This window comes from Carya illinoinensis, chromosome 15 (genome assembly GCF_018687715.1).
Source record: "Carya illinoinensis cultivar Pawnee chromosome 15, C.illinoinensisPawnee_v1, whole genome shotgun sequence".
Lineage (NCBI taxonomy): Eukaryota > Viridiplantae > Streptophyta > Magnoliopsida > Fagales > Juglandaceae > Carya > Carya illinoinensis.
Window position 1 is genome coordinate 32,939,358 of NC_056766.1, and position 16,879 is coordinate 32,956,236.

Consider the following 16,879-nt stretch of genomic DNA (forward strand, 5'->3'; position numbering starts at 1 on the left):
AATATTAGAGAAACTTTAAAACAAATAGGAGGTCTAGTTCAGCTACAAAATACACTTATGTCCGATACCTTAGGAACAATATTGAATATTAATGATGTTGACAAAGGAGTCAATGTGATTCGGTATAGACTTCGCTCTAAAAGGGTTCTACTAGTTCCTGATGACATGGATGAGTTGGTCCAACTAGAAAAACTAGCTGGATATTGTGCTTGGGAAATATTCTTATCTAATTAATTGAATTTAATTTTCTCTGTTGTCGGCAAAATCTCCAAACTCATCCAAAAGCTTCTTTCGATAATCAATTGGAAATATTCATGTTTATCATTTTACACAAGAGTATACAAATTAATCAAGCAAGAAAGCATTAAGACCAATGATTTTAAGACTACATAAGTTCATATAAGTCTTTCGATCTTTATATTTACCTATGTTGAAATATCCAAATTCGATCTTATAATTCTTTCTTTCGATAGCAAATCACAAGATCAAAATAATCTAATTAATGGCCAGTCAATTAGAAGCAATAAGGTCAAAATAAATAAGATAAATATGAAAGAGAATTACTTTAAATTAGTATAGAAAATCAAGCATGGTTTGAAACTAGATTATATAGTTTTTATAGAATAAAGAAAATTTAGTTCATGCTAAAAATTAAATTCAATATAAACGAATTTACTATCTAAAAAGAATAGAAGAAAATAAACATTGAAAAATACTCTCGCCATCCATCCTAGCCTCTAGTCGCAGCGTCCTTCTCTAAAATGAAAAAAATTCTGTGCTGTTTCTATCTCGTCAGTGCGTCCAAGAGCCAAGATAGACTTCAGGGTTGAGAAGCCTTTTTTTTCTCTTGCGTCTGTAACTCTCCTTTCCGTCAATAGAGTCTAGCCCAACGTGAAACTCCTTTCTGCATCGAACTTGGATGCCAGCTTCTCTTGCGTCTCGCATGAAATCCTTTTGGCCAAGTCAAATCGCTGCTGCTTTCAAACCCCGTGATTTTCGTTCCAAGCTTCAAAAATCCAAACCACCAGCTTTCGTCTGACGTCCAAGCCAAACCCAGCATGCCTTTTGCCAAGTAAAACCCATTTATTTCTATGCACGTCCTACGATGGGTATACTTAGATCAATAGATAGAATGAAATCCTAGCTTTCCACGTCATCTTCTGTTTTTAATTTGATGAATTCTTCTTTTTTTACCTTTGGTAGTTAGACGCCAATAGGGTAGATTCAAATCACTTCTTTTTGCTAACTTCTCTTCCTTTTAAAATTTGAGAATATTCTTCTATTGTTAGCATCTTTAAAAATTTAACTTGATTTTTATTTTCAAATAGTACTGGTGATCAATTCTTATATTTAAATAAATCTTCATTTAAATTTGAGAATCCTTAAACGATATACTTTTAAAATTTGGATCTTCTTTTTCATCAAATCTAAAATAAATTCAAATAATCACAATTAAGTCTACAATCAACAAAAATAAATAAAATTAGATTAAAGTTTAAAGTTAGTGATAAAATATAAGAAATTATGCAAATCATCAAATACTAAATCCTAGAATCAAAAAGGATTTCTAAAATTTGATCATGTTTTGCATATAATTATTCAATGCCAAAAAAGTCACAAATGCCAAATAGTTTTCCTTTTGTACGGTATTTTATCTTCATCAATTCCTCTATGCCACATCCTGGATTTGTCTCAATTTTTCCAATAAATATCTCAAATATATATAGCATCATATACGCATACACATGATGACAAAATACATATAGGCAAAGCTTATCGGAAGTTTGATAATGGGAGACCAGACAAATCGGCTACTCTTTTCAAATCTACCTTCCATTTCACCAGCTTTGCTTTATCCTTGAGCTTATCTCCAAGTTTATCAAAGGATTATCCAAAAATTCATTTTTGATGTCGTACTTCTGATGGATCTACGTAGTAAAATAATTTGTTTAATTGTTTCCTTACAATCAAGAATCTTCACTAGCTCGTGTAAGCATCATCTAGATTCAGTATAGTTTTTAGAGAGTATAATGATAGAAATCATTTTGAAAAGTGCCAGTGAAATTTCCTCTCATTTTTTAAGATTGTTGTCTATATAAATATTGACTTTGATCAAAAGCTTGGTATAGATAAGAAATAAAGTTATGGCGAACATCTTCACCTCTAAAGCTCAAGAATACATCATGATTTCAGGTACGGAAGGAAGGAGATCAAGAGGATGAAGAATAGGACGAAGCTCGAGCTGCATACTAGAGAAATGGTCTTTTACGGTGATTTTAGTATCGTTAGAAATAAAATTGCTGCAATAAGTCATTAATTCCAATGATTTTTATCTCGTTGCAAACTTTTAACATCAAGTTTTGAATCTTATCTTTTACAGCCATTTTTACTTTTTGCGACGAAGAAAATTCATCATAATATGTAGACTGAGCTTTTGCAGTGCTCTGTGACTTTTTGCGAGTGTGTTCGGTTTGGCCATCAAAATTTTTTATCTTAAATATAAAATTTTCATCTCATCATTACAATTTTCCTAAATCCCCATATAAAATATAATAAACAATTTAATTTTTTCTTAATTTTTTTAAATCTTAAAATAATAATAATATTAAAATATAATATTTTAATATTTCATCTTAAAATTCAAAATTCTTATTTGAAAAATCACAGTGGCCAAGCATAACCTTAAATTCACGGCAAACTAATAAAAACTTGTTGCGACCGAAAAGTTCGCCGCAATATTAAAAAACAACCTCCTTTTATTTCCTACCGCGCGGCCTCATTGAAGGCCATGAACCCATCCGCTCCGCTCCCACGAACCCCTCCCTCTTATCTTCTCTCTCGCGCTCCCTCTCGCACGGTGGCCACTTCCCTGCAGGTACTTCTCTCTCTCTCTCTCTCTCTCTCTCTCTCTCTCTCTCTCTCCACTGCCGATTTCTTGTGGGATTTGGGGATTTCTCCTACGTTTTGTGCAATTTTGGGTCGCTGCCGAGTTTACCCACATTGTGAGTTCTCTTCATCTCTCTCGCTCTCATTCTTTTCCTCTGTATTTTCCCCTTTCACAGTCTCTGTTTCCCTCTTTATACCTCACGAATCTATTTTTACAGAGCCATCAATACCTACCCGTTGTTGGCCCTGCGATTTTGTTGTTTCCGTGAACAAACCTCTCTCACATTTGTAATGCTCTGTCGTTTTCCCCTCCTTTTCTCTTTAATTTTTCAGATTTCTCTTTTATCTTCGTTCGATGGTTTTCTTGTAAGGCACAACTTTTAAATGCGTTATTGCCGCTAGAGTAAGACGCAGAAAATTCTTGGTACTCTGATTTGCATTTTTTTTGGTGTCACAGGGTAGCCCATACGTTCTTAAGTAGCCTTGTCGCTCGCTCGAATTCGACTAACCACTACACAATTTTTAGGTATAGTAAACTAAGCTTGGGTCTCACTTTTCGCCCAATTAATTCGTGGCATGTATGACTGTTTTCATTGAATTATTTTATGGATAATGTTGGAAAGGAACAGCTGGCTTTGTAATTCTCTTGTATAATTGTTAAGGTGTGGCAGTTTGGGTTAATTTAATTGGCTGTACAGGATGTTTTTAAACTGTTTTGATTGTTGTATCCATGATGTTTTGAGAAGATATTGGTTTTCAGGATGTATTATTGGCGGATTAAGTAATGTAATGTGTGAAATGGTAGAGTGGGTTACAGACTAATTTGTACAGTAATTTTTATTGTATTTTCTGGTCTGTGTTCCTGCTTATTAAGATTTTATTTCAATTTTCAAGGCACGAGAAGTATTTTGATATCAGGGCCTGTGAATACTTGGTATTATTATGTTAGGATAGATTTCTGAATATTCTGTTGATGCCTAGGTTTCCTTCATGCTACTTGTTCTCAGCTTATTATATATCTGAACTGGTCTTGGGTTGAAGTATGTTGTGTAATTTTTCTAAATGAATTGGTATGATGCCTATGCATATTCAGACTATATTATTATATAATGACTATCATCACTATCGTCCATTGTCATTGGCATCTTGCTCCTGTACATTGAGATAAATAGACGTTAGGGCTTTTGCCTTTTTTGGTATATCTCATGGAAATCATCTATTATATGCTTTTGAGCTTATCAGTTGTCTTCAGTTGCTGCATTTTCATAGGTTAAAGCTGTTACCGAGGAAACCAAATCTGTGGTTATTAAATTTGTACCTACTGTTATTTCTTTAATTTACACAGCATATATCTATAGAGACATGCAAATCTCAACTCATATATAGTGAGCAGTACTTCATATGATCAATCTATATTCATATGATCAATTTAAATTAATTTTACATAAATGAACATTAATGGAAGCAGAACTTCATTATAGAGAGCCAAGTGCTCTATCCTGTATAACTTTTTGGGGCTAGATGATGTTCAAGAGTTGACAGAAAGATTTTAGAATTGCTTGATATGCCAGGGACTTGGGTAAGGTTGTTGGGTGCGGATATTGATAACTTTAAGAATTGCTTGCTTTTTAAAATATTTTGACTATGTAAAATTCGCAGTTCTAATACCCTTATGTCTTGTGTTGACATGGTTTCATGTCATTAGGTGTTAGTTTTCCTGCTCTATCACACATGGCCATCAATATTCCCTTTGTGGGGTATATGGCTCCGATCTACCTCTTATCTTCACTGTGCATGGCATGCTTTTGGAAAGCATTTTGGACATATGTAGACCATGACACATTTACAGTGGTACTAGACCTTGCTTTTGGTTGCCTTGTTTGAGATGTCATTTATATGGAATTCAGCTTGATCGGCTGCATCACCTCTGAAACAAAGGGGAAAAAGCACAATTGTTGGACTAGCAGTAATCTAATTCAAAGTTTTGGCTTTTTTAACTTTATCATTGGCTGATCAAAGACTATATTCTTCATTACTTGTTAACATTTAAACTTACAAGGGGTTTTATCAAATTGTTAGACCCTTTCATAAAATTTATGAGCTGTATCATTGAGTGCAGAAGTAGCTGGCCTGGCCTGAGTGTCTATTAAAGTCATTTTTATTCTTCATTAGCTCAATTCTAATATTTTTATATTTGGGTAGATAAATTATGGTACTAAATCATGTTGCTTTTATTTCTTACTTCTTACGATCATTGTTTTATTTTATTTTGTGGTAGCAATATGGTGATATCAGAACTCTGTGCTTATTACTCGATCTCTTGAAATTCTTTTAGTCAATTTTTTTTACTGATCATCTGATCTTTAGCTACTTGCTAGGTAACTAAGATACCAAGCCTAACCTTATGTTTTTATTTATCGAAAAAAAAAAAAGAAAAAAAAAAAAAGATACCAAGCCTAACCAGAGCATAAGTGAAGTAGCTATGTTAAGAAGAGCCTTTATTTATTATTGTTCAGTTTTCTTGGTAACCAAACAGGGATTAATAATGATGCTGTCTTCATGGACTGATGCTTTATTTTCTCTTTAATTGATAATCAATTCATATATTGTGTGTAATCCTAATGAATTCATATCTTAGGTTTAATCCTTTGTAAATTCTTGTAGTTGCTGCTAAAGTTTAGTGATGAGTGACAGAAGATGGAAAGAGGCATTAAAGGAGCAGCATGGGTGAGGCAGAGGTGACATCTATCTGCCTGTTGGTTCTATGTAATTTCTTAGTAAGTTAATTTTTATTTATAGTTAATTGATGCCTTCCTGGTATGCAATGAGAAGGACATTGCAAAACACCTCAGGGTAAGATGTTTAATATCTCATGGTTGAAGCGAAGTTGTGGATGTTCCAAGTATGGTAGGCTATGATTGTAAGAAACATTAGTTGCTTCCCTATTGTAGTACTTAATTGCCTTCCATTAATGCACCATGCCAGTGTATAGATTACTATAGTACTCTGAAACTGCTCATTTGGATTTATGAATGACTATTCTACTAAACCAATTTGTCTCAGTTGCCACTTGGACTTTCTTGTTGTGCTTAATTTGTAGAACGCATGGTGAAACTTAACATGCTCATTTGGATCATCTCATTAAATTATGTTTTCAGTTTCTAAACATATATATGTACTCCCTTTGTGTTGGATCAGGTTTACATATCCAATGTTGCATTTAGTTTAACAAAGCTAGTTTAATATATGTTACAGGAAATATGGAAACAAAACTCTTTGTACTAATGAAAGAATTCAAATCGATAAGAAGGCTTGTAGAAGCAAGGTCTGTACTAGCATACTAGCATGATGAAGAAACTCAATGGCACTTATTAATTATTATAAGAACCATCTATCTAATCATGTACTCTAAATTCATTTCAATTGTGCAATTTGTCTCCATACAGGTGCAGTTTTGACCCAAGCAGGTGCAATGTAAGCATACACACATGCATCCATCTATTAATATATAAATTGGAGACATGGATATTATTGCAAGGTTAACATTATAACACATTATAAATCTGTACAGATATATGTATATATATATTTACACCAAATATATGCATGCTGGATTTCTTATATGTACATCCATCTATTAATATATCTAAATATATATGTCATGACTTGATCAGCATGCACATTTGGTTGTGTAGTGTTTAGAAATTATATTGGTTTTGACTTCAATGCCTCCTGCTTTAATACTTTAAGATCGTAAACTTATCTATATATATATAGACACACACATACTGCTGTTAATTTCCAGAGTAGTTAAAGCCTTGAAAAGTTGAGGATGTTCAGCTGTTATTGGTGGCCGTATTGACTCTTGGTCGGTTTAGACTTTAGACAGAAATTAATCAGCTATCTTGAGGTTGATGCACCATATACAACACATTAACAAAGAAGGCAAAATTCTCCATGCATTCATGCATGTGGGTATTAGATTATTTTAATTCTTGGGTGATATTTTCTTGCTGAAACAGAGCCTTTTTCTTGTAGAATAAATGCCCCTTTGTTTTACCTTCTAATCTGTAAGTAAGTGATTTCTCTATCCTTCAAGGGCAAAACTAGCTATCAAGTGATCCTTAGTTCTCCAAACTTTTTGGTTTCAACAAAGTTATCAAAAGCTGTCAAACATCTATTTTGGTGAAATTTTCCAGATTTGCCCTAACAATCTGGTTCCCTTCAATTCCTAACACTTTCCTATAATCTATACATTCTTTATCCATGACTTTCACCTAGTGGTAGTTCTTCCCCCTCTTTATCTGCACAACAATTAGCGTCACACTAGCCATCATAAAATACGGATCATTCGGCTTCACAAGTTTCATTTTAGCACAATGTATGCTCAATGATTTTCTGAACTAATTTTGTTATATAACTCCTTATAATTTCTTGATGTTTAGAAAAAAGAAGAATCCACATGTGTCACCCTTCGGCAATTAGGCATTCTTGCTTGTTATCGTGGAGAAAGAAAACTTATGAGCACCATTATTTATTTAACTCATTGTTGTCGTGGAATGGGGTCCTCAAATCTGTATCAACTTTAATTGGTGCGAGCCCAGAGGCTGAAATTGCATTATATACCCTATGTTTCTGTTGGGTCCGTATCTCGTTAAATGTTAATATCAAGTGCTATCATCTTGGAGACACAATTGGATCTGCATTTCCTATTGCAGAGTGTTGAATATCAGGTACAAGTATCCTGTTACTTCCCTGCATAGCCATGAGTTATATGTGTGAGAATATATAAATCAATAAAAAGTTTGGTAGTGTGTGATAAAAACTTGCAATGATGGTCATAAACTTTTGTGATTATCTTCTATATTTTTTCCCTTCTAGATAGGTATCTATCTTATACATCCAGTGTACATAAGTTGCACGTTTGGTTCTTTTTAATAAAGATTTCTTGTTTATAGAAAGAAGGTAAATAATCTATGCAAAGAACCATTATTTTCTGGGATTTACATAGTTTATTCTTTTTTCCACCTATCATATAAATTTTTGATAGATGAAACCTTAGGGAACTACACACGCCATTGATATATCATTTACTGTGTTGGGCTTATTAATAAGGCATGATACTGCATTCTTGACTTTCTAATATCAACCATTATTTTTTATTCTCAGCACTACAAATTGGCATGGATTCATGCTGATTTGTCATTCTATTTTCTTGCCCTTATATTTGGTACTTAACATCTAGGGAATTTGGTTTCTGGGATCCTTCAGGATGCACAAATGCATCTAACTTGGATTCTTTTTCTTATCTTTTTCCTTTTTACTCATTTAAATTAACCCGAATCAAATGAAAGAGTCCTAGGGCAGTTTTCCCTTTAGACAGAATTGTCATGTTGCTTGTAAGTTATGGTTTTTTAACTTCATGCAGATGATTTATTCTCCATGTCATTTTATCTTTCTGAAATTTTCCAGCAAGCATTTCTCAGTTGTAGTCAACTAATTGGTTTAGACAAAATCATGGAAGTGGGGGGTGGGTAATGTTTATAAATTTTGTGTTTTATGTTGATGTGAAAATTCATGTAATGGAGTTTTGTGATCTTGATTAATGTATTTTATTATTATTATTATTATTATTATTATTATTTTGGTAAGGGGCCATTTCCTGCGATTATAGAGCCCCTGAAAAAATTATTTGCGGCAATTTTTTAATCGTCGCAAAAGGTATACCGATGACACTTAACCATGGGTTAGCAGGCTATATGTGGCGAATTTATGGGCTTTTTCCGGCAATATATAATGGAAAATGCTAGATCTCCCGCTGGGAGCTATCGCTTTCAGTTTTTTTTCTTTTTTCTTTTTTCTTAGTGATTAAGTAAAAATTGTTTAATATTATTGTAAATTTTTTATATTTTTTTAAATATTTAAAAATATTAAAAAAATGATGTGAAAAAAAAAAACAAAAATAAATTTTTTTTTTTGACCTAGCGGGAGTCCCCCTAGCACTCTCCATATATAATTGCTGGAAATAGTATTATTATCAACGATTATTGTAAATCGTTGGTCAAAAGCATCAGCAACCCTTCTTTGGCTTCCAACGTGCGTTGGCGCAAAATCCGACGGAAACGCTTATTTGCAGCAATTTTAGGCACTTTTTGTGGCAAAATCAAGTATCGGAAAAAGCCAATTTTCTTGTAGTTGATTGAAAGGCCATAGAAGAAGAAGTCATGCTCTCAGTACATATATGCCATTGCTAAACAATTTAGCAAGAGGTCCAATTAAAGAGTAGTATGTATTGCAAATAAATAAGAAAAAAATCTATTTATTATCTATTTTTTATCTTTTCATTATCTAATAACCTGGTATTAAATTTTAAATTTATAAATGAAATATAATAAATAATTTAATTATTTAATATTATATCATAAAATAATAATAAAATAATAAGAAAATAGATGAAAAATAGTATGAATGAATAAATAATTATAAAAGCAAGTGGGTCAGATAAAAGAGAAACTCTACTACTTCTTGATAAGAATGCCGACCGTGCATGCCAGCTAATTGTGGAACTTTCAACCGACCGTGCATGCCAGCTAAACTTTCAACCTTCGAACTCGTATTAAATGATCTAATTGGTCCCACGGCAATAGACTTTACTCTGTTTTAGCACAGATGCTGTTCCCCCATCGATCGTGATCTACCCCCGAACTCGCACCACTCACTATAAACCACACCAGCCCCATGCGGGCCATGCACACAACCCATTCTTTCCTACAGTAATCTTATCCCTAGAATTACGATTCCTTTTCTTATTATTAATTATATTTTTATAAAATAATATTAATCATCTTTCTTTTAATATTTTTCAAAATATAAAAATAATAAATAAATTAATTTTATCACCTATCTATAATCATGCAAAAATTATAATAATATGAGAAAATATGAATAAACTTTTTATTAATTATTTATAAAGTACAAAATAATGCAATAATCTTGTCCTATAACATATTATAATATAAGTAAGTTCATCTATATAATTTAATTAAAGAAATATTAATAATAAAAATAATAATATTTTATTATGATAAATAGTGTGATGGTTAATCCAATATAGATTTTAAGTTTTGAGTGATTAGTTAAAAGTAAAAAAGTTACATATTAGTTAAATTTTAAAGATTGAGATGGCTAATCCAATGCCAATACTAGTCAATCAAGGGAAAAAGAAAATAAAATTGTAATTATAAATTGTACAACTGTCGCATAATCCCTTTGAACAAAATGAATAAAATATGGGACAGATATGAAAAAGAATTATTTTTTTAATAATAATTTTTACTATTTTTTAAAGCGATTACGCATTTACGCACTTCATAAGCAGAATTACTAAAAAAAAAAAAAAAAAATTCAGTGCTGCAGTGAATGTGCCTTCCCAACAGACTTGTCGTGTAATTTGGTATTCTAGCATAAAGCTGGTCAAACTTTCGTATTAAAGTAGCCTTCTATAAAGCAATATTAAAACTCAATTGTATTTACATAATTGCCGCTTAGTCCTTTTAGCCGTGTAGCTTCTTAGAAAGAAAACTCTTTTTTTCTTTTAATGTTAGTTTTATTTTTGGCCCTTTGTAGTCATGACAGATTATTATTATTTTATTTTAAGTTGGTCTTTGTCAGATGTTGGGTCCCATTTTATTTGTCACAAAATCTTAATTGGATCTTGTGATTAAGATCTTGTGATTGAGTTGGAATTATGTTAAGTGAATATTAAGTGGAATTGCATTTTACATGAGCTTAGTTTTAATTGAATAAACATGTTAGTCATACACTTTAGTTTACGGAAATAAATTAGAGTTTAATGTACGAGTCAGAAAAGTTAAGTAGATATTGATGAATTTGAGAAGTAATGATATTTTAGGGTTGTTAACTTCATGTTTCGTCGCCTTTGGGCCGGGCTCCTCGAGGGCTCGGGTCTTCCTCTTAGCTGCATAAACAAAGTCACTCCAGGGTCTAGCAGCCAGGTGGCAGCTGGGTGGAGCCTCTGATGCCTAAATTAGTAAAGAAAAAGAGAATAGACTCTGAAATCAAGTTGTATGTTCGCAGTTACCTCTACTCAGTGTTTGGGGGGACGGTCTTTTATTCCCGTCCTTGGGGTGGAAGACTCATGCCCTGCTCTCTTGACGCAAGGGTGTCTCCTGTCAGAGCTCATTTAATGCGACATGGTTTTTGGGAGGGGCACCTGATCGCAAAGTTCCATTAAGGTGGCGTGCAGCTCCTTCCGTGGCAGAAGGGGACTAGGTGCCCTCAGTGTTATGGCCTGCCCGGCCCGCTGGCTTGACCCACACTTTCTCAGGGCTAGGAAGCTTGCAGATAGGCTATTTTGAGTCAAATGGGCCTCAACCTAGCTTTGGGCAAAACGCCTTATTCACTTGGGTTGGGCTGATATTTTTGGAAAAATTCCCCCCAACAAGGGTTACCAAAAATTTAGACTTTTAGAAAAAATTAGGTTATTTTAGTAGAGTAATGCTACTCATCATCCTCTCATTATCCTATGATTAGGCATTAGATGATTGGAGATTATTTATTATATTTCATTTATAAACCTATTATTTAATGCCACATCATAGGATGATGAATAGATTTTTTTCATTTTAGTATTTCAGGCTTAAATATCATAATACTTGTTTAATTAAAGATTAAAGTAAATTATGTGCTTTTTTATAGGTGACAATTGAGATTTGATCGACATTGTTGTGAAAAGTGCGGCTGAAATTTTCTCTCATTTTTCAAGATTGTTGTCTATATAAATATTGATTCTCCTTTAATCAAAAGCTTGGTATAGATGGAAAATAAAGTTATGGCAAACATCTTGACCTCTAAAGCCTAAGAATACATCATGATTCCATGGACAAATGGAAGGAGATCAAGAGGATGAAGAAGAGGAAGTAGCTCCTTATTGAAAGATAATAAAAGAAGAAGTCATGCTCTCAGTACATATGCGCGATTACAATTTAGCAAGAGATCCAATTATAAAACAGTATTTATCGTAAATAAATAAGAAAAAATTTATTTATCATTTATTTTTTTATTATTTATTTTTTCATAATCTTATAATATAACATTAAATAATAAACTCACGAATAAAATATAATAAATAATTTATAATCACTTTACGTTGGAAACGATAATACCATAATGAAAAAATAAATGAAAGAGTAGAATTAATCAATAGATAATTATAGAGAGCTAGTGGGTCAGATAAAAGTAGAAACTTTACCACTTCTTGGTAACAACGTCGACCATGCATGCCAGCTAATTGCGAAACTTTCAACCTTCAAAGTTTATTAAATGATCAATTTGGCCCACAACAGTCGACTTTACTCTGTTTTAGAAAAGATGCTGTTCCCACATTGACTGTAATCTGCCCCACGGACTGCACCACTCACCGTAAACCACACCAGCCCCATGTGCCTTCCCAACAGACTTGTCGTGTAATCTGGTCTTTTAGCATAAAACTTGTCAGACTTTTTTATTAAAGCAGCCTTCTACAAAGCAATATTAAAACTCAATTGTATTTACATAATTGCCACTTATCCCTTTTGGCCATGTAGCTTCCGGGAAGAATTCCTTGAGTTTTTCTTTTAATGTTAAAGTGAATTATGTCGGTGTTTGACTTCGATTTCCAGTCTCACGTAAGTGACAAGAAGGTCGAAAGAAGTTGCCAACATGTTTCTCATCTTTCTTTTAATTTTCCCCTTCTCTTTTTAATATTGATGACGCAATGCACGCGGCGTTGGCCTTATTAATACCCTTTCTTTAAATAACGAAGCTTCCTACAAGTTTCCTACAACCACTCAACGTTGTTTTGCCCATCAATCCCCGGGTATAATTTGGCCGCAAAAGGCATATTTCTTGTAGTCCCTACCGATTATCAGCCTAATTCCATACACTGTAACTTCTTCCATGGCCTTGCAACCAGCTCTTTCATGTTAGTCATACATTTTAGTTTACGGAAATAAATGAGAATTTAATGTATGAGAGCATTCACATCCGGTGTCCCAAAGTATCAGATTTCTCATAATTTGAGATTTATTATACGGTTGTGATCAAAATACCCTCTACATCCGGATCTCTATTTTAAGAAAAAGATTTAGGGAATGAACAATAATTTTTCAAATTTAGAAAACCACTATTTATTCTCTAAATTATTTTTATTAATATTTTATTCTAAGACATAAAATAAATTATTCTTTTAATCATCTGCACATTTTATCATACTCATAATTGTTATAGCTTTAAATAATAATTTTAAAAGTAATTTAAATAATCTACCTTGTATTGTGTTTCAGAGGATACTGATCATGATCCAATTCCATTCTGCAGAATCATCTGCAATTTTTAGCTTTAAAATGTTTGTGTGTGTGATGTATTCCAAGACATCGACCTGCTGTTATGCTTTTTCAAAAGATGCTGTGTGATTTATTCCATTAGTTTTCTTTGAAAGGCAGTTGGTCATTTTTATATATTATTGACTAGTCTAACCAAGTTGTTCCACGAAGACTTGTTCAATGTGAACATGCGAAAATTGGGGGTAGCGAGGGATGGGAATTAGAAGAGGACAAATGGAGAGGTGAAAGTGAAAAGTGTGTTTGACTTCGATTTCCAGTCCCACGTATGTGACAAGAAGCTCGAAAGAAGTTGCCAATAAGTTTCTCATCTTTCCTTTAATTTCCCCTTTTCTTTTTAAATATTGATGAGGCAATGCACGCGGCATTGGCCTGATTAATACCCTTTCTTAAAAATAACGAAGCTTCCTACAAGTTTCCCAGATTGCAATTCAAATTACTTGGAAAAAAAAATTGAGTAATATTAAAAAGACAATAAAAGACTAGTAATCCAATATGTACTAGGTTGTTTAACTAATATCCTATATACGATCAAGTGCACCGCAGAAAAAGAAACCTGAAAGTGATCATATTTTTAACTAAGTGATGTTTATTTTGACAACACAAATCATGGGTATTTTCATCACTTCCTCCTCAAAATCATTTCACTTGAAAAAGAGCCAAAATACTTATTTGTCTAACTGTGTTGCCCAATTTTTTGATTGATGAAAATCAATACTGACATTAAGCCTTGCAAGGCCATGGAAGAAGTCACAGAGTATGCACGTAATTAAGCCTGAATACAACTCAGTAGTACTATCGATTCTCTAATGCGAGATGTTGGTAACAAGCTGGTCATGAGTGCCAGTACTCAATAATTCCTACAAATAAAATAGGAAACTTCCTTATTTTAAAAAAAAGTTTTCACCTCACCATTTTCCTTCCTTTTCTTCCCATCGCTCCCCTCGTGTTTTTATCTTTTCTTATCTCTTTCCTCTTTTTTTCCCATTCTCCTCCTTTCTTTCTCTTTTCTCCTGTTTCCCTTCTCCTCCTTTCTCTATTTTCTTCTCTCTTTCCCTTTTTTCGTTTTTTTTTTACTTAGTGATTAAGGAAGTATTTTTTAATAATGTTGTCAATTTAAAAAAAATATTTAAAACTATTAAAAAATGAATGAAAAAAAAAAACTCTGTTCTTCTCAAGGCGGGTCTCATGCTACATTCTTGGTGGATGTGTCACAACTCAAACATAATAAATAGTTTTCATTAATTATCTAATATCATATCAAAAGATGATAATAGGATGACGATAAAATAGATACTGAGTAGCATTAGTCAATAAATAATTATATAGATACTGAGTAGCATTAGTCAATAAATAATTATAGAGAGCAAGTGGGTAAGATAAAGGAGAAACTTTACTACTTCTTGGTAACAACGTCGACCATGCATGCCAACTAATTAATCAATACCACTACAAAACTTTCTATCTTCAAAGTTGTATAAAATGATAAATTTGGTCCCACAGCAATACACTTTGCTATGTTTTAGCACATATGCTGTTCCCACATCGATAGTGATCTACCCCACGGACTCGCACCACTCACCGTAAACCATACTAGCCCCATGCACAAAGCCCAATATTCTTCCTTACAGTAGCCTCATCCTAGAATTAGGTCGCCTTTTCTTATTATTAATTATATTTTTATAAAATAATATTAATCATCTTTCTTTTAATATTTTTCAAAATAAAGAAATTATTTTTTCATCTATCTATACTCATGCAAAAATTATAATAATATGAGAAAATATGAATAAAGTTTTTATTAATTATTTATAAAGTACAAAATAATGCAATAATCTTGTCCTATAACAAATTATAATATAAGTAAGTTCATCGATATAATTTAATTAAAGAAATATTAATAATAAAAAATAATAACATTTTATTATTATTGAGAGTGTGATGACTAATCCAATGTAGACTTTAAGTTTTAAGTAATTGGTTAAAAGTAAAAAAGTTATATATTAGTAAACTTTTAAAGATTGAGAATTTGAGATGACTAATCCAATACCAATGGTAGTCAATCAAGGGGGAAAAAAAAAGAAAAGATATTTACAATTGTGAATTGTGCAACCGGTGTATAATCGTTTTAAAAAAATAAATAAAATATGAGACTCATATGAGAAAAATTATTTTTTTAATAATAGATATTACTATTTTTTAAAATGATTACACGACGTTTAGATACTTCACAATTATATATAAAATTATTAATAAAAAAAAAAACATTTCCAAAACTGCAATGCATGTGCCTTTCCAACAGACTTGTCGTGTAATCTGGTCTTCTAGCATAAAACGTGTCAGACTTTTATATATATATTAAAGTAGCCTTCTATAAAGCAGTATTAAAACTCAATTGTATTTTCATAATTGTCACTAATCCCTTTTTGCCATGTAGCTTCCGGAAAGAATTCCTTGAGTTTTTCTTTTTAATGATAAAGTGAATTATGTCGGTGTTTGACTTCGATTTTTAGTCTCACGTAAGGGACAAGAAGCTCGAAAGAAGTTGCCAACAAGTTTCTCATCTTTCTTTTAATTTTCTCCTTCTTTTTTTAATATTTATGACGCAATGCACGCGTCGTTGGCCTTATTAATACCCTTTCTTTATCTACAAGTTTCCTCCAACCACTCAACACTGTTTTGCCCATCAATCCCCGATATAATTTCGCCGTAAAAGGCATACTTTCTTGTAGTTCCTACCGATCATCAGCCTAATTGCATAGACTGTAACTTCTTCCATGGCCTTGCAACCAGCTCTTTCATGGGTTTATTATGTGTTCTTGAGTTTTAAAGGTGAAGATGTTCGACATAACTTTATTTCTCACCTATATGATATTTTGTGTAGAAGGAGAATCAATACTTACATTGATGAGCACCTTGAAAGAGGAAATGAAATTTCACCAGTACTTTTCAAAACTATTGAGGAGTCAAGGATTTCGATTATTGTTCTTTCTGAAAACTATGCATCATCCACGTGGTGTTTGGAGGAGCTGATAAAGATTCTCGAGTGCAAAGAAATGAAACAACAAATAGTTCTACCAGTGTTTTACAAAGTGGATCCATCGATAGTGCGGAAACAAAAGGAAAATTATGGAAAGACATTGGCCAACTACAAAGACAAGTTGAATGATGATACGAAAGTGGATGGCTGGAAGGCTGCACTAAACGAAGTGGCCAATTTGTTTGGGTTCCATTTAAAGAAGGATGGGTATTTGATTTTTGAATATTTATTTTATATCCTCATACATTTTAGATGCATACACATGCGTGAATATGTATGTTTAAGTGTATATATATATATATATGCATGTATGTATGTATATTAATTGATTTAATACTCCTATTGTTTATTAATCTTTTTGATCTCGATCTGTTTATATTTGTGCCTTTTTCTTATGTCCTTATAATATGGTAATTAATTAATTCTATTAAAAGGATCGTGTTAGTGAAATAATGTTTTACATAATTATTAGTAATGGTTCTAATGATATTAATTACCGCTTCTATGTTTAATAATGTTGTAATAAGTATACGTTAATAATTTTTCTCTTTTG

The 16,879-nt window shown here is 32.4% G+C and overlaps 1 long non-coding RNA gene across 5 annotated transcripts; it reads left to right on the forward strand.

Annotated features, from left to right (window-relative positions):
- Positions 1 to 2,858: 2,858 nt before the first annotated feature.
- On the forward strand, positions 2,859 to 7,702 carry LOC122297124. Of its 5 annotated transcripts, none has more exons than XR_006238664.1 (4): positions 2,859 to 3,002; positions 3,105 to 3,412; positions 5,551 to 6,424; positions 7,332 to 7,702. It is a non-coding gene; the product is annotated as an uncharacterized LOC122297124 (long non-coding RNA). The 5 variants fall into 5 exon arrangements; XR_006238665.1 differs by having other exon boundaries at positions 5,551 to 6,360; XR_006238666.1 differs by having other exon boundaries at positions 5,551 to 6,211; positions 6,333 to 7,702.
- The last annotated feature ends 9,177 nt before the right edge of the window (positions 7,703 to 16,879 follow it).